Raw genomic sequence first — 19,533 nt, forward strand, 5'->3', positions numbered from 1 at the left:
CTCATCCCTTGAGTGTCTAAGATAGACTAAGCCAGAATAAGAGTTAAAGCCCAACTCTAGCCAATTTGTTTCTAATTTTGGATAGTGTAAAGATTCTTTGTCAAGTTTTTTTTTTCTGCTCTCTGTATCCACAGATTTAATTTAAAACCTGACCCTCCCCTCACTATGCAAAACATTTTACTTTTGGATGGAATGTGGAAGGGTTCGATAATCTGTCATAGTTTTTATTGCTGTTCGTGTCCCTGCTTTCGAGATCCACAATATTCCATTTGATCTAGTGATAATTGTTACAGGATAGAAAAAAAAGGGAAATGCAAAATGTTATGGTTGTTTCCCGAACTGTAATAGAGGGGAAATCATTCAATGGGGACACCTGTACCAATGACAGTTGTCTAAGAGGGGATTTCCCTCACTTTTGAGTTTTTTCTAATATCCTCTTGAACCAGAAGTAAAGAGAAATCTTCCTATGCCATACAGACAGCAAAAAACTAACCATTCCACTAAATACATTTTTGAGTGAACATTTACCTCACATATCTTTACTTCTACTGTCCCTACTACTTTATTATGCACAGAGGCGGCTCTAGACTTTGTGAGGCCTTAGGCGAAACTCAAAAGTGAGGCCCCCACTTACACTGCCTGCGTTCCGGTCCAGTGCAATCTGCACAAAATAGTGTTTGCAGCATTTTTGCAGATCGCACAGGACCGGAATGCATGCACTAATGTGTCACACGTTTGGGTGCCGGCGATTGCACTGCGGGCAGGGGGCATGCAAGTGTATGTCAAGGAATTGCCCAAATTACCTATAAACTTCCCTCTCTAGAGCATGTCCCAAGGGCCCTTTCCTTCTCCACAGTGTGTAGACAGAGTTTTGGGGATCAAGGCAGCAGCATTGCTTCGCTGGGACAGAAATGAATGTACATTGTGCAGTGAGACAGAGAGGAGTCAGGATAGGTGGAATTCTGTAGTCCAGCAGGCAGCAATGAAACTTTGAATATCCAAGCACCAAGGACACTGATTAACAGTTATTTTTCTGTACTTGCAGCATTTTTAATGGCATTACATGTGGGCAAATGTGCACACATAAGAGAGATGTACTGCATATATTTTTTTGCACCGGCATACACTTTTATTAGCAATACAGGTTTCCTTGGATGAGTTGCCATGTATTTAGACAGAGTCTAGGCAGAAATAAGAGTTGGATATTAAGTCCACTTTGTACAAAGAAGAGCAGATGTGACCTTTCAGAAAAGACTTTAACAAACATCCCACACATTTGAAAATAACTGAGTTGTGCATAAAACATGGACAGCAGACAAGTGTCACCTGTTTTTCTGCGGCCAGCATACTGGGGTATCTCACATAATGAGGAGGGCTGGCTATGTTGGCTGCTGTTCAGTAGAAGGAGAGCAGGAACTAGATATGTTGTGGCATTTGTTTGTCCTCTGCTTCTTGTTTTCTTTCATTTTGTTTTCAGAAGAAACTGGTGTCTGGCTTCCTCTGCTCTGCTTTCGGCCTTAGAGCGGTACAGCATGTTATAGGACAAGTATACTTCAACTTCCTTCTTGCCTTGGAGTTCACTGTACTACTAAAGTATCTCTAAACCCAAGGACACAATTATAATATACTGCACCTTACCAGTCCTTTAACCAGTTGACATCCGCGGTGTTAAACCCCCTTCCCATCCAGGCCATTAAGAATTAGTTTTCCCTGTTTCAGCCTAAGCAAAAATAACTGCTGAATCTTGAGTCCTTGTGAGGATAGTGTGGTATGATGAGCCCAAAACTTTGTAGAGAGAATGAAGAAGTCGTACTAAACACAATGCCACCCTAATTTCTCAAAAATTCGCAAGTAACAAAAATAGTCCAATTTAAATATTATGCCTGTGCTAGGCATTCAGAGAAGGTGACACATTTGACATAACACAGGCCAGCTAAGATGGGTTGCAGTAATATTATAAACTTCCACTAGCAAGGTCTTTAAAGGACTCCTAATTAGGCCACGTTGTAAATGGCCTGGTTGTAAGTAGTGTAGAAGAACAGCTAAGCAATACACATCCTGACTTTTTATAAAGCCAAACTTTATACATAATCCATAATTCCTGCATTGATGTAGCCCCTTCATAAAACATGTTTACCTTTATATATGGGGAAATGCCAATCAGTTAGACACCAAACTTGTCTATTTTACAAGGTCCTGAAGGCTAATAGGACACATTAGACCTCCTAAGAGAGACATAATATTTACCGTATATCATATTTGGTATCGAACATATTGTAATTTCATTCTGCTAAATAACATGCTAGTTATATGATTGTGGAACCTTGTCAGATAGAAATCCAGATGTATTCAGAATAGTTGGCATTAAGGGTGTTTCTGCTTCACAAGTATAATAAAATACTCTCCAGCTCTACAGTACACCCCTCGGACCTTTTGATCGGTTTGAGTTGGTTAAGTGACACTGTCTCAATTGACAAGATGGCTGCATTTTCAGCTCTGGGTTCTCGTTTGACATTGAAACAACCACAGATACTGAGAGTCACTTTTTCTGAGGACCATCTTAGTTGTGATAGTTACTCAATTGCGATGGGCACATATATTATCTCAAGTAAGATGATGATTTTGATATACATACACATGCTATCAAGTTTTTTGCACGTGTTACATGTAAATTATGTATGTATATGCCATACTTACCATATTTATGTATCAACACCTAAAGTTTATGCCATCCACATATCTCTGGCTTTTTTATGGTGTGTGATGCACACCCACAAAGAATGGTTTGACGTGTACTACAATATGTTGATATAGCTAATTGGAGTTGGATGGTTTAGGGTGATGCTGTATGTGTATTGTAACCACATACCATCAGTTCATATCATTTATGTGTTTTATGGTTATATTTTAATCATGTTATGTACAGAAAAGAAAGTTCTTTTTATACAAAATTACAATATGTGTCAGTGTGAGTACCTCAAAAGTCCATCATTTGAATTCATCTATCACTGGAGAGATTCACCATCACTTCCTGTTCTGAGGGAAGGGAACATCTCCACCAACGGGGGCACAGACTGCAGTAAATACCCTATTGGAGTTCTATGACTTCTCTGCTCTGTCCAAGACTAAGAAAAAAAGTTTTGGCTCGAGTCAAGCCTTACTTGTACTATACTGTCCTGACCGCAATTAATAAATAAAGTATATACAAAACCACTATGCGTTCCCTTTAAACACTCTTTGGTCAAATCTACGGTTTACTGCAGCACACTTTGCCCCATCGCTATTCCACTTCGGTTGAGTGCCCTAATAATTTTGCTCTGTAACGGGCTCCATTACTTAAACGTTCCGAGGTCAGTACAAATCTTACATGCAGCTCCGCTTCTTCCTGGAAAATCCTTGTTATCTGCTGCAACCGTTCCACAAATTGTGTTCAAGTGTGACCGCCAAGCTTTGAACGCGGATTGTGTGCCGTCTAGGTTACCGTCTCTGGTGACTTTTACTCCGCTGCAGAACACCTCATTACATTGGTGGAGAATCAGACGAGAAACTCAAACGATAAAAGCCGGAGATAAATGTAAAGTGGGTTACATTCGTTAATCTAAATAAAATGTATTGCACCTGGGGAGCTCTGTTCCTCGCTTTTAGGGTTTGCGTTGCATGTTAATTGGTTGTATTTAGTGATCTGAACAGCTTTGTACATTTAAAAAATGGAACCCTGTTGTCTTTCTCTAAATATAGATAATGTGTTTTTTTTGCTTCATGGCTGATTCAATCCATCTACATACTGCGCCTTTAACCCCAGCACCCCGCCTCGGCCGTCACATTCCTTTCCATTTCTCTCACCTCCTTACAACGTAATGATTTCAGACGTGTACTGTAGTAATAGGTAACCTAATCTGCCAGTTTGTATCTAGCGTTTCCCAGTCCCTGCTGGGGGCCGATTGTGGATCTCATTATTGCCATCCATCTGCTTGTCTTTAAGTTGGATGTAAATTACTCACAGGTTTTCTGCTTGTAGAGCGCGCACACAGATTTACGTAAGTGTGTGGAGTCAGCAAAGAACAAGGCAGGGATTATATAGCACTGGGAATCCGTGCATCTCTGTCATCGCCTACGTTCTGCATCCATTCATTGATTTCTCATTTTGGAGACAGGAAAGATGCACTCTTTTCATAGCAAATTTTTAAGATAATCTTTAAAGAGATTCTGCCTGGTCTCTAAAGATTTAAAACCTTCAGGTTTCTGCAATTGAAGAGTATACTCACCTCTCCAGTGGCCCTTGTCTTCTGTCTCTTCTACCCTCTACAGCACAGCAGCCTTCAAGAGCCTCTTTGGCCTTGAACACTTGAGGGGAAAATTTAGATGCCTGTCCCCCTGCTGTGTGCCATTGATGCTCTGCCCCCTCTGTCACTGCTCAGTCCTGTAGCGACATAGGGTTCAGAGGGAGGAACACTCCTGCGCCCCCACCATGTGCAATTGTTCCTTCCTCCAACCCTCTGTCAATGCTCAGTCCTTTAGTGGCATAGGGTTCAGAGGAAGGAACACTGCTGCATCCCACGTCATGTGCCAGTGTTCCTTCCTCTAACCCTCTGTCAATGCTCAGTCCTTTAGCAGCATAGGGTTCAGAGGAAGGAACAATGGTATGCGGTGGCGCGCCCAGAAGTGTTGAATGCCAGAGACTTTTGGACTGCAGCACTGGAACGCAGGGGAGGTAGGAGAAATGGGCCATGGTGAGTATACTTTGTCTTCTATAGCGCAGTTATAAACCCACACTCCAGGCAGAATCATAATTTATACACTGCACTGGTTATGTACAGTAAATTATCTTTAAAAAGCTGGGTGTTATGTGCAGAGGGCCGCTGCAAAGTCAAAAACTATTTCCTTATAGCACACCGTCCAGCTTCAAGGCACTAAAGAGAGGAAGAGATGTGTGCTGAGCTGTACAGTGCTCCAGTCGCATCACCCAGCCCTCCTCACTATCCTTCATTCAGAAAATGACTTGTATTTTTTTTAAAGAACACAAGGCATTCTGTGATTGGAGGAGGAGAGATGATGTCACATCCCCATCCCCTCCTCTGCTCCTCCATTCAGAACATGTATTGTATTTTTGTAAAGCGTACAAGACATTCTGTGATTGGAGGAGGAGAGATGATGTCATATCCGATCCCATCCTCTCCTCCTTCATTCAAAACATGTTGTTTTTAAAGAAGACAAGGCATTCTGTGATTGGAGGATTGGTGCAGTGTATAAATTAGGGATGCACCAATACCGTTTTTTCGGTATCGAGTACGAGCACTAATATTTACAGTATATTTCGGTACTCGCCAATACCAAGTACCGATATCGGTACTTCCGGTAGCATGGAGCCAGCTTCCGGGCAATCAGGAAACTGGGCAGTGTGTCATTACCCGCTGCCTGGCTTCTTGATTGCACTGGAAGCCGGCTCCATGCTGTTTGACTGGCTCCATGCTGATTGGCCGGGAGGCTGGCTTCCCTGCCAATCAGCATGGAGGCGGCTTCCAGGCCAATCAGGAAGCCAGGAGGCAGGTCATTACGCCAATCCAGAGAGGGTGGGATCCATTCACAAATGGGCAAATGTTTGCATCCATGCAGGTCTGCTTTTCCAACTACTTGCTGCCATGCTGCCACAGCTGCTGCTCTAGATGTGATGGTAGGACTCTCATGTGAAGGAGGAACTGAGGACCCAGATGTCAATGGGGCTTATGATGTGAAGGAAGTACTCTGATGCGAAAGAGGGGCTTTTGATATGAAGGGGGAACCCTGGTGTGAAAGGGGGGCTCTTGATGTGAAGGGGGCTTCTGATGTGAATAGGGCTCCTGATGTAGAGGGGTAGCTTTGATGTGAAAGGGGCTTCTGATGTGAAAGGGGGGGTTCTGGTTGGATGGGGAACCCTACTTTGTGTTTTTTGCGTGCAGTCCCCTTTTAAAATCCATACCGGACTCATATCTTGGATAAGGCTCTGGTAAGAATTCTGGAAGGGCCACGTGCCATTTACCAGTACGACTCGAACATTCGGTGAACACACGAACTATCAGGGCGTTCGGTGGGACCACAGGTCAAGTGCAACCCAATCACAGCACAGTGCACTGTGAGAGCTATGATTAGGCAAATTAATGATGGCTTCGCCCAGTCATGGCTCACACAGCTAAGTCCTGTCAGGTGGCAGACAAATGTAAACAGTTGGGCGGAGCTAGCTGCCAATGCTAGCTCCGCCCAATTGTTTATATTTTGCCATTCTGCGGCGGGTGGCGAGTTTTTAAAATTATTTCTATTTATTTTTTATTTTTTATTTCATCGAGTCGTCGTCGTGGACAACGCTGGATGTCGTGATTGACCCTGGATTACGTCGGTAGATCAATTTTTTTATTTTTTTAAACAATGAAGGATTAGTCAAAAGCCTTTGTTGTGTTTTTATTTCAAATAAAGGATTTTTTGTTTAAATTTATTTTAACCTTTAGTGAATGGGTAGGGCACAGGAACCACTTACTCATTAACAAAGAGGGGCTGCATCTGGGTGCACCTTTGTTAAAGGGGTACCCTGATATGAATAAGACCCCCTGCCTGCACCCACACAACCATGGCCTAGGGTTTGTGGCGAAGAGGCCCTTGTCCTCAATGGCACGAGAACAAGGTACTTTTCCAGGGGCGACCCTGGAAAAGCACTCTCCCAATGGCAAGGGCATGTGGTCTGGTATGGCAGGGGGTGGGGGGGCCGCTTGCTTGTCCCCCCCTTTCCTTTCCTGCCCTGCCACGCCTGTGCTCAGATGAAGGGTCTGGTTAGGAATTTTAGGGGGGACCCCATGTTTCCCCCCCCCATTTTTGGGGATGGGGTTCCTCCTTAAAATTCCTACCAGACCTTAAGGGCCTGATATGACTTTGAGGGGGAACCCCACACACTACTTTGTTGTTTTGTTTTTTTAAATGGGGTCCCTCCTAAAATTTCTACCAGACCTTAGGGGACCATTACACCTAATAACTTTACTGCTAGTAAAGGCCCCTCCAGGGTGCACTAATCTGGCCAAAGTTACTACGGTAACAGGCCAACTTTAAAGCTGAACTCCGGGATAAGCAAATATTGTCTTAATACAAGAGACATGTGTATTCTTACTGGAATCTTGGTGTATGTTGTGTATTTCTTCCAGATCTGTGCAGTAATCCAGTGTGAAATGTTACCTCTGCTTCCTGTAATAAAGACCGGTCACTGCTGCTCTCCCTTCTTGTGCAGGGTGACTGGTCTTGTATCTGCTTACTCCTGTATTTTTCTGCAGGAAGTTTGTAGTGGGTGGAGCCTGCTGGGTCCCTTCCACAGCTCTGCTCTGATGATGTCACTGCTACGTTTATATTGTAATAACTGGGTCTGCAAAGTTGTCGTGCCCACAAAGTGGATTTATATCCTCTGTGGCTACTGAGGAACACATTTTATTGAAGGGTTTTGTGGCCATGTTTCATGGTAGTGTTGTAATACCAGATTTAATCAGCAAGTGGCGCTAAAGTCTCTGTAATTGCAGCTGTCAATCCTAACAAAACCAAGAGCTGTTGAAGGGGGGACCCCTTCATCTTATTACGCACAGGGGTCACAATCGAATGAGAATTTCCAGCTAAGGTGGAAATCCCCTTTACCTGCAAAATAATTGTATTGTTTCTGGATATCATGTAGCAGCAAGGCCATACTTATATAATAATCCTTATTTTCTATCATCCTGTCATAGAGTTCTCTGCTCCGTGCACATCACTCTGCAGACACCATTATTTTGTGCCCCGTGGGGCTTAATTACAATTTAATTGTCATGCCCCAGGCATTGGAAAATTAAAGAAGATAAAAGATCCAGGGAGAGTTGACAATGTAAGCGGTGTGAAATGTTTGTCCTGAGAATGACATTAGCTCAGGAACGGTAGTAGAACACACCATGCTCCTACGATGGCAAAAATGTACAATTTCAGCAGTTATGTGTTCAGTGAAATTCTTACCTCACACAATCCAGGAAATTGCCTTCTCCTTTGAAAATGCTAGCTGTATGGCTGTCATGCTTATCTGGCAGCTTCAATCATTTCCGAATCACTGACTAAAAGCAAGGTGGCAGATCGGGCGTATGTCTTCACTGGCTGCATGCTTATTCAAGGTCAGTAACTGAGAAACTGTTGAGGCCAGACACAACCAAGCAGCTTCCCTTTTCAAGGCATTGGCACTGGCACCCATTGTACTTTACTCAGCAGAGGTGTTGCTTAAAGCCCATTTGAAGCCTTACATATTTTTACTTCTCTTAGACAGTTGTCACTGAAACAAATGTCACCAATGAAAGACTTCCCCTCATTTCCCGTTCCAGTGGCAACTGAAAATAAGCATTTTTATTTCTGTCTTTGTTGCTGTTGGAGAGTTTCCCTTGCTTCCGGTTTGGTAAAACCATTGTCATGAAGACAGGAAATGAGGGGGGAGCCCCAGATAACAGTATCTAAGGGAGCCCCACATAACAGTACTAACTTTTTGCTTATAAGTGCATGGGTCCCCCCTTAAAATCCATGAAAGACAACTATCTGAAATCCATATCAAGCCTTACAGCTTGTCGGTGCAGCAAATGTCGCTATTGAAAGACTTCTTCTCATTTCCTGTTCCAGTGATAACTGAGAATAAGCATTTACTTTTATGTCTTTGTTGCATTTGGAGAGCTTTCCTCACTTCCTGATTGTCATCAGGACCAAACAGTCTTTAGAATAAATCTATAGTGTAAATCTCCATAATGGAGCCACATATAGCAGTAAAAACATTTGCATGGGTTCCCCCTTAAAATCTATGACACACAACTATTTAGGATAAAAGCCTGATATGGATTTTGGGGGGAAACCACGTCTTTTTTTTTACACTTTATAATGGGGTACCTCCAGATTTTGCATTCTTTCAAAGGGTGACGTGACTGGAAAAAGGTTGAAGAGCACCGGTATAAACTGTACTCCATAGTTGATATCCCTGTATATAAAACATAGAAACTAAGGTACGTGCTACCTGTTAATTTGCATCTACCAAACCCTGAGACGACATATGCTAAACTCACGTTGGTGTTCATCTGGAGGAGCTTTGCTTTCCCCCAGCTCATATTATACACAATATACACTTAATCATGCTGCTAGCTTTGTGCAAATCATCTCCGGTCTCCATCTCTGCAGACCACGAGATGAAGATAGCAAGAGATAAAAGAATCATTCCTTTGACAGCATCAAACTCTCCACATTTCTAAATGATAAATTAATTATTCACAGGTCTTTGGGGTTCAGGCTGGAGACAGCTTAAAGCTGCTGTACAGGGAAGAAAAAGAATCTGCAAGCTTTAGATATTAGCTCTCAAAGCCCTTTAAATCCACTTGTTTGCCTGACTTAACGCCTCTCGGTTTTTTGCATCTCAGAAGATTCTGGAGATAAAAAGAGAATCCGGACGTTTGATATGGCAGCATCAGAAGTTAACAAGGGGGCAGAGGCTCTGCTATTAACTGCGGGGCCGTATCATAAAGGAAATGGATTCTTGATGGGTCAGGTCCAGGAGGAGAGCTCCCATCACCTTTCTATCAAGACCACACCAGCAAAGTACAGTTCCCTCTGCACTTCTTCATTACAGGGAGACCAAGTTTAAGAAGACTGGGTTTTAATGTTGCAAAAAGGGTTGCAAAGGCAGAAAATCAAAGTACTCTCAGTAAAATTTCTAAGAGATGAAGTTGGTGTCTGAGATACTGTATGTGTTTTACTGAGGTTATATTTACACTGTTTTAAAGCTCTTTATGTCCATCAGTCAGTCTGGGCCCACGCGCTGTTATTGGTGCTGCAGATGGTGGTACATTGTAACAGAGAAAAGATGGGGGAAGCTAGAGGGAACCACTGTAATTTATAAAGAAGAGTGAATCACACCAGCAAGCCTCTATAAACCAGACCATACACGGCTCAAAATTTGATCTGTGTTTGGTCATATCAGAATTATTCAATCCACTTTTGTCGAAGGAGCCGGTTGGCAAAATCTCAGCTGTACAATAGCTGCAGCCACCAGCACTGTCACAATACAACAGATGGGATTCCCCATCCACACCAAACAGAATTGAGGGCTGAGCAAGAAAAAAAGTCAGTGTACGGCCAACTTTAAGCTGTGCACATATAGACAATTTTTTAATTATTATAATTTTTGATCTCACTACTAAAATTGCTCATGGTTCATTGCTGACAATCAGTGATTTGGAACAAAATAATCCCTCTAACACCTAACTTCACCTCCCTCTAATAATGAATACTGTATATGTAAAGAAAAATGTGGCTTGCTTTAAACCATTGCCATGGTTTTTTTTTTTACTGTCTGTGTCCAATTGGTCAGATTTCCCTTCACCTTTTGCGCTAGAGACACTACAGGAAATGAGAGGAAATCTCTAAAAAATGATGGGATTTCCACTGTTAGACATTGGAAAACTTCCCCTCACCTCCTGTTTTAATGACAATGCAAACTCTTTTTATCCCAGTAACAAAGGTCACCAGGTCAAAAAGAGAGATGGATCTCCGCAGCAGACAAAGGCAGCAAAAATACTGACAGGGGTGACCCGTCTCTACTCCAAAATCAAAACATTTTGGCTTAAACCCTGAAGATTTTTGAAGGTTTTGAAGATTTGTCCATGTAAATTTGTCCTTGACAGGGGTTTTAATATTTTAAAACGTTCACATTTAAGACTATCATTTCCGCGTCTTATTCATTACCATTTTTTCTTATTTTTTCTGTCACTATTAGTTATTACACAATAGTTGTATTAGTCTTTTTTCACTTTATTTTTACCTGGTAGTCCTGCCAGTCTGTTATTTTTCAACTTAATTTTAAGAGGCCAAACTTCTCCAGCACGAGTGCCAATTAGAAGGTTGAGATAAACCATTTAACATTGACAAAAGTGCTTACAATAATCAGATTGTATTCATTTAATTAAAACCTTAATCAAAAAAGTAAATAAACAGTTTATTTAACCACCTATAAGTCTTAGCTGGTGTTAGGCTTGAATGTGTTACACTTACAGTGTGTAAATTACATCTAAATCTATTAGACTATTTAACACTGACCTCTCCACAGGTTGACAATGCTGCTGTAAGTTGAGGTGAAGTGGGTAAGAGGAAGTTCCTGTATGACCAGGGGGTAAGGTGGGTGGGAGGTGCTGAATGACATGTGAGAGAGGTGGGAGCCGCGGTGTGACCTGGGGGTAAGATAGTTGGGAGGGAGGCGTGGTGTGATCTGGCGGTGCGGTTGGTCGGAGAGAGACTTGGTGTGATCTGGAGGTAAGGTAGATGGAAGGGAGGCAAGGTGTGATCAGGGGGTCCGGTGGGTGGGAGAGAGGCCCGGTGTGACCTGGAGGTAAGGTGGGTGGGAGGCGCGGGGTGATATGGGTGTGAGGGAGTGAGTTTTGCCTGATGAAGGGGTTCCTGTGTGTCCCCGAAACGTCGCACTAAGTGTGTTATTTTGCTTTTGATGTACGTCAATAAATAGACGTAATTGATTTGCTATTGGAGTGCCGGTGTCTATTTCTTTTCTGAGGTGGATGGGAGACGCGGTGTGACCTGGGAGTAAGGTGGGTGGGAGGGAGGCGCAGTATGACCTGGGTGTGAGGTGGGTGGGAGGCAGAAACTGTAGGTTGCAGTCTTTGCAGTCATCGACCTCCCTCCTGCCGATAATCAGAAGCCAATCAACCCACCGCAATCAGTAGAATGTGCTCACCCCAACTCCATACAGACGTCTGATCATCACGGTGTCCGGTTTTCAGTCCCTGACTTCCCTTATTAGGTCATGTGAAGTATCCCTTGACCTCTGCAGAGAGCCACAAGGTAGGCCTGGGACAGAAGACTTGCAGTATTTCCCTGTGCTTGTGTGTTGGAATGGATAATCTGCAGTCAAAATGGAAGTCATAAGGCTTAAGCCACGCGTGGTCAAACACTAATAGATCCCCTGTGTAGAAAAACCTCAAAGTTTCCCCATTCATTCTCTTTCCACTGAACACAACTACTAAGTTACCATCTTAACCAAGGTCTCCTTAAATCAAGCTTTTTCAATGTACATCAGCTTCCCAATGACTGAATGTATACACCTTTATACGAGAGGTTCTTTATCAGGCTATGCCTACCCCTTTTCGGGTACAGGAACTAAATAATGAGTATATGGGACTGCATGTCTAAATAATTTTTAAAAATGTGTTAAATTAAAATCAAAATAATAGTCTAATCATTAGATTATTTGTTGTTATTTGATTGGCTTAAGGGCAGTGAGGGCAATAAAAGTTTTGATTCCCCTCACAACTACTCGCTGCATCTCTATGAAACAGGATTTTCCTGTGAAATCAGAGTGGAGAAATTGACGATGTGTCAGATGACATTGACAGTAACCATAACTCCATCCTAACAAACTTCTCACTCATTGTGGCTAGCTTGTGTAATTGTGATTTGCCATTTTTATTAAAATAAATATGATACAAGTTTTTGATTTTCCATGTCCTAAACCATCTAGATACCAAGATTTAATTTCTCTACAAACTGCCCTAACCTTTACGACCTGCTGCATCATTTGATAGCTTGATTTCCCAAGCTGATCCCACTGTAGATTCTAGATGTGAGCTTAGGTCCTTTACATACTCCCTTTTAGAAGCACAGGTAGTGTCTTCAACCCTGATTGTGGCAGAATAGTCACATGGCCCAGGATAACACAACCATTTAGACAAATCAGTTTATTTAAAAGAAAAAAAGTATATTAAATTACAGGTTCATTGAAATTTTCCTTTTCAAGAGTTGTTCATTTATCAGAAACATGCCTGACAGAAGGACTTTCTTCTAACTATAAATCTCCTTGCAATGACCAGCACAGGGTTTCACATGGCTGGTAGCCATAGATTGAGTAGGAAAGCTTTATTAACTAAAAGAGTGAAAGGTGGAATACACAGACAGGAAGTAACTTTAATTATACACTGTGAAAGTCAAAAAAGTTTTTTACAGTTTGAAATTTTATAGCCAAAAAATTAGAAGATTCTTTATTGTTTCATCAGAACTGTACAGTGCTCCTATTTAAAAGGTGAGATCCATATGAAGGATAAAACGCAACCATCTCTGTTCACTTTCTATTCTTTTTTATGGGTATGGTGGAAGATGATCCAAAACTCAAAAAGCCATGTTGTGAGAGCTAGGCCCGATTTTGTAAATAAAAACTTGAATGACGTAGATTACAGTTTGCAACATACTGATTGAATAGGGTGTCACGCTTCTATGCTAACAGCCCTGTGCAATAAAAGTAACAATAAATAATCCTGAGTTTATTTACATTCGTAGAAGGTGTAATTCAAAAATAGCACAAGAGCAGCCATGGTTTTATGAGTGTCTGGAGACTCCCAGGTTTCCCATCTAATCAATGGGAGTTGTAAAGTAGCATTTCCTTTATTTCCCAATCCAGTATGGAATTTTATGTAAAAAACTCCTTCTTATGTTTAGAACCCAAATGTTTGAAAGTGCAATTGACACAGAACGTCAATTTTGGTTTCAGGGAATTTAAATCACCCTCTTAGATTCTACATCTTTCTGGAACTCCAAAGACAAGATCTCAAGTATTCAGCGCCGATTACCTTTTAGGATCCTACCTATACGATTTCCTGTTGCCTGCTTAAAACATTAGCATGAAGATTTAGACAATAGTTCCAGTCAAACATGGCATCATTTCAGAGCCCTGGCTGGTTGACTTTACTGACTGTGGGTGCTGGCCAGACTAGAGGACTGGTCCATTCTCACTTATTGTATTTCCATCACATTTCAAAACCACACATTATGTGTCCAGTTTTTTAATAAAATTTATCTAAGTAGTATTGACAAAAATTCTCTAGAATCCTTCTGCTCTGATGTGTTTAAGCTTGTCATAGAACAGTATCTATGCAATTATGCCCTACCACAGGACAAAACGCATCAGGACAGCTATATTTTGGAAGGGTTTGTCTATACTTGAATAAAGTTTGTTGACATGCTGGACTCATGCTGTGTGGAGTTGTACTTTGTACTGCAGGTGGAGATTTTGGCACTAGAGTTCATTAAAAAAAAAGGCAGAGGGGTGATACAGCCAGCCAAAATTATCATATCAAAAGTCAAAGTTGGGTGGACCAACCATTTTGTAATATTTTCCTTATTGTGATAGTTGAGTTTTTTAAATTTTGATTGATTTGATTTACTTATATCAACTTATCTTAAAGGCTTATTTCATTAAATATTTATTAGCGTAGGAAGGTGAAGGATATACTGTAGGGATGCTCCGATACAAGCATCGGTATCGGCGGCGATAACGAGTATTTGCATGAGTACTCGTACTCGTGCAAATACTCCGATACAAAAACTCCGTACATGTGCTGCGTCTGCCATCTTCAAGGACCCGAAACCGCCGCACACAGGACCTCCATAGCGTCTTCAATGAAACAAGATGGCCACGAACTCCTCCTCAAAGTCCTCAGTCATCTGCTCCATTCTGACCTCTTCTCCTGCTGATTGCCCGATTGGGTGATTGACAGCCTTCCTCACCAGTCAGGAGTGACTGGTGAGGAAGCCTGTCATCATCCAGTCGGCCAATCAGCGGGTGAAGAGGTCAGAATGGAGCAGATGACTAGGCTGTGACACGGAGTGGCTGAAGCAGACGGAGAAGACGACACAGCAGGTTAGTACTGCAGCACCGCATGGGGGCTGGGCACAAAAATGCTGTTTAACTGCATATAATATTTAAAAAAAAAGACATTAAACAAAGAAATAACTATGTAGATATTGCTAACTAAGGCTGGTATCTCCATAGTGGGGAACATAGATGAGCACATGTCCAGACTCCAGACCAGAACACTGTATAGTGTGGCACAGCTATATCCAATTCTGCATACCTGGCTTTATTTACAAAAACACATTTTTAATAATAATAATAATAATAATATAAAGCCAGGTATACAGAATTGGATATATCTGTGCCACACTATACACTGTGACCATAGTGGGGAAAATAGATGAGCACATGTCCTGACTCCAGAACAGTGTATTATTGTATAGTGTGGCACAGCTATAGCCAATTCTGCATACCTGGCTTTATATTATAAAGCCAGGTATGCAGACTTGGCTATAGCCGTGCCACACTATACAGTGTTCTGGTCTGGACATGTGCTCATCTATTTTCCCCACTATGGGGATACAAGCCTTAGTTAGCAATGGCATGATAAATATTCATTTCATGTTCATTTCATGTTCTTCATAATATTAAGAAACTGACCTAAAATCATGATTTTGTATTGCTTTAGAAAAAATGTGACCTGTCCCTTTAAGAAAAAGTATCGGTACTCGATCTTAAGTGGTATCAGAGCATCCCTAATATACTGTTTAAAGAATTTTAACTACCATGCCATGTTCCCCCTATCATGCCTAGTTCTGCCAAACTGCTACTGGAAACTGCTACTTACTTGGTGTCAAACTCCAATATTAAATGATATGAAGCCAACACCTTCAACAGGATATCCTTTCCTGGAGCACCTTTATTGTCCTTCCAGCCTGGAGATGGGAAACACTGATATTTGTTCAGATTATTATAAATGTTTATAGATATTTAACAGAACCTGCCCAAATATAATACAAGCTTAACTTACATTGCATGCTTTAAATAGACAGGTTTGCTAAAATTTTTCCAAACTGCAATTTAGGCTTTTCTTGGTAAACGATCCCAAGTTTTGCATGCTGGAACTCGTGTATGAGAAGCATGGGCTTCATTGAACTGAATGTCTGAAAGAAGAGCCGAGTGTGTTGCTACCTCAAGCATCTTATTAGATTACAACTGTGATTTCAGATCAGGTTTAATGTGAATTTGTACTGTGGAAGCTCTGCCCAGAAAAGGTAAGCATGTGCCAAAGGAATAGTACCAGTATTGCCTATTGGCTGCCTGCACTTAATCTCTTGTACTGTGTCTGAGTAGGGGCAGCCCTTTAGGTAGATGAGCATGGCTTCCCCATGTTAGAGTTGGATTCCTGATGACAACGGTAGGGAAATATTTGAAAAGCAGCAGGAGAGATGCAGAAAGCACAGATACACAAAATACATGAAGCAGAAGCAGGGAGATTGATTTTACTGTAGGTCTTCAGAAGGGTTCAGCAAGGAGAACAGTGGGCAGCACAACTGAGACCTCACAAAATCTCACTCCGAATCTCCTAAGACTAGCAGTCAAAGGCTGCGTTAGATAATCCCACCCTAATGTTATGCAGCAATGAGGCTCAAGGCACAGGAGCGCCGAGGCACAGGAAGCACACTGCTAATTTTCAGGAGGACATCAGGACAAAAAAGTAAATCTTTCAGAGAACGGCTTAGGCACAATTAACATTTCTAGATAACCCCTAAAAGATAGGAAATCTTAGCTTTCCAGGTCCACCTTGAAATGAAAATAAAATGTCATTGCTTAGAGCACTACAGACAGTTCTTCTTCAGACACTGGTTAATGATAAGACCCACTTTTATGGGGAACCTCAAAGTCGTTTCAGCATGCAGACTGGGAGAGTAAAAAAAAAAAAGAAGATCATGGTTAGCTGTTAAAGTGTTGGGCTTTTCTTTTGTAAACTTTATCTACAACACCAAAGACTTGCAGGTAAATTCATGCTACTCTGGCCAAAAAAGGAAAATATGGCTTCCATGGTAGCCTTTTATTTTATTAGAGGCTTTTGGATTCCAGGCATGTCGATGATGTATCATTCTAGATTTGTTTCACCAATGAAATGTATCCTTATCTGCTTGTATTCTTCATTTAGAGGAAAAATAAAAACACAAGCCTGAGGCCTTAGCTCCCACCCCACATATTCAATATTTAAAAAAAATATAATTATTTCAAAGTATGAAAACAAGTTTGTCTTGTGCTTCTCCATTAGTTTTTGTTGTCTTTGATGGTGGTGGATAGGCAGCGGGTAGGATACAAGTTGAATGGTTATGACAGGCATTAAGGCATTCAAACTGCTGGTTTCTTTTTATGTGAAGAACGCAAGTAAAATGTTTGAGAAGACTTCAGAACGAAAGTATGTTCACCCTTTGTATAAAATCCCCCTTCCCCCATTCTATGGACATGCACATGATAGAAGAAAAGAAAGAAAACATTCAGCCCATCAGAGTCACTAATTCATTGTAACTCAGCTAGGTGCATTCAGTCTTTACACAAATCCGGGTGTACATAGTTCTATCTACCAACCTATAAAGGCCACAGTCAACACCCACAGGTATAGTATATTCATTAGACCAAACAGGAAATACACTAAGCAAAAGAGCTGTGTCTCACTGTTTATCATCTCAGAGTCATCTACATGCAGTGCTGGCTGTTGTTTTATTGGCTGAGCCAATACTTTGATAAAACAGACCTGGACAACATTCTTCTTAAAAACAAGTATATTTAGTGTTTCACTTTGCATGATTGCATATGAGAATTTCTAGTTCTACCGTTGATTTCAGACATATGTTTTACTCTGTTGGAGGAATGAATGCTACAGTGGGCATGTCTGAGTGAGATTATTTTTTGTTTTCCCTTTCACTCACAGCCTCCTCAGTCTCATAAGACTTTTAAGGCACAGCCACCATTGGGTAGCCACAAGATGGCTGATATAACACAAAATGTGACCAGGTGACTAAGAATTCGGGTGTGTCTTTAAAGATTGAAATATGAGTGCAATGAGCAGCATGTGATTCTGGCAACAGACTCTTCATTCCAGAGCAATATAGACAGTTCAATTTTTTCTTTAGAGTTCTGCTTTAATTCATACAATGGAGTCACTAGTTCTCAGGCAACCAAAAAAATGTGTGCTCATGAATACTGGCATAGCCTACAAATATGCCACAGATATACTTTTCTTCCCTTGAGCCCAGATACAGAAAGGATGTCACTGCACTTGCAGGATCCTTTTTGTTATGGCAGCATGTCCTCATGCTCATGTCCTTTCCTGTTTTATGGCCAAAGCACAATGATACCCACTATTTAACCAACCGGTATGATCTGCTGCCATCTAAAGTGCTCATTGTAATGTGTTTGTTTGTGTGCCTATGACAGATCCATGTATTTATTATGGATTTATCAATGATGAAACAAATGAAGGGGATGAGGGAATGCATCAAGACTAATGGTCTTCCTCTACAGCATAGGCAGTAGGGACTGTCAAAAACTTTGAAGTGCAGCCCAATGATGTTTAAAGTTTTCCAGTGCACTAGTGTCAAGTATTCTGACATCAACAAGTCAGTGGCTTTGACTTCATTGCAGAAGGCTGGATATGCTAGGGGGAGTAATGCTTAAGAAGAGTAATGCTTGAGAACATTCAAGAATCAGTAATCCTATATAAACAAGCTTTAATAACATTAAGGGACTTGTATGAACTGTAAACGGCCTTATCAGAACTGAAGGCTTTTGAGGTGAATATGCTAGGAATGGCATTGTAGGTATTCCCATACACAGAACAGAGTGCCTATCAAGTAATAGCAAAAAAGGCTGCTATAAATTCCAACCGGCGAGCCTCACCGAGCCAAAAATGGCTAATGGCATGGAATAGTACATATTATATTTAAATACTATTTTTAAAATATTTTTAAGCTGAACTAAACCCACCAATTTAACTGTGCCCCAAAAGAAAGCTGAAGTTAGAAATGTTCAATAAATGATATGAAATCCTTAATCAAACATACCAATGTTGTTTTCTCCAGTACTTCCATTTACATTCTGCCTAATAGCGCATACGCAGTGTATGCTACATCCAAGTCATGGCTCTGGTGATAACTGTCACAGTTGCCAGTGTGCTTATTTCAGCTTGCAAACAATTTTTCAAACCCTCAAATGACTAGAGTCATAGCTGGTCACGTGTGCAGAACCATGCCAACTGAAGATCTAATCGGAGGCTAAGATGGCACCGTCATTGGTGAGTAGGGGGATGGAAAGGTTTGGCTTCGCTTTAATTAATTTAAAGGTAAGAGTAACTTTGCATCTCTGTAAACTGCATTAACAGCTCTTTTACATCAAATAACTTTTAGTTTTAGTTATCCTTTAGAACGTGACCTGATCAAGTGAGATCTTAGATTTTGCTGCCCTGACCATTTCTCTAAAAGCAAATGATTTGCTTGTGTAAACCTGAATGCACCTTCAAAGCTACAGCACAAATATTACAGATAGATTAATTCAGCAATACATTCTTTCATCAGCATAAAGACTTAATAGAGCAAAGGAAGTCCCAATGTATAAAAATATTAACAATAAAAAAAGACACATTTCACATTGTAACATACACAATAAAATAAAATGGGTCGAGGGCTGTACAAAGTTCAGAGATAAATACATTATTTATATGGATATTTTACAAATTCCCCTTACAAATAATAAACTAAAAACAAAAGGTTTGTTCATCTTTAAAAACAAAAGCAACCTTTCTGTTGCGTGATGTGCGGCTTTGTTTTTGTTTTTTAAACTGTTGGCTGACACAACACTTAGAAAGAGGAGTTTCCCATATAAAAAGG

The sequence above is a fragment of the Nanorana parkeri genome, unplaced genomic scaffold, assembly GCF_000935625.1.
Source record: "Nanorana parkeri isolate BGI_ZX_2015 unplaced genomic scaffold, ASM93562v1 scaffold729, whole genome shotgun sequence".
Taxonomy (NCBI): Eukaryota; Metazoa; Chordata; class Amphibia; order Anura; family Dicroglossidae; genus Nanorana; species Nanorana parkeri.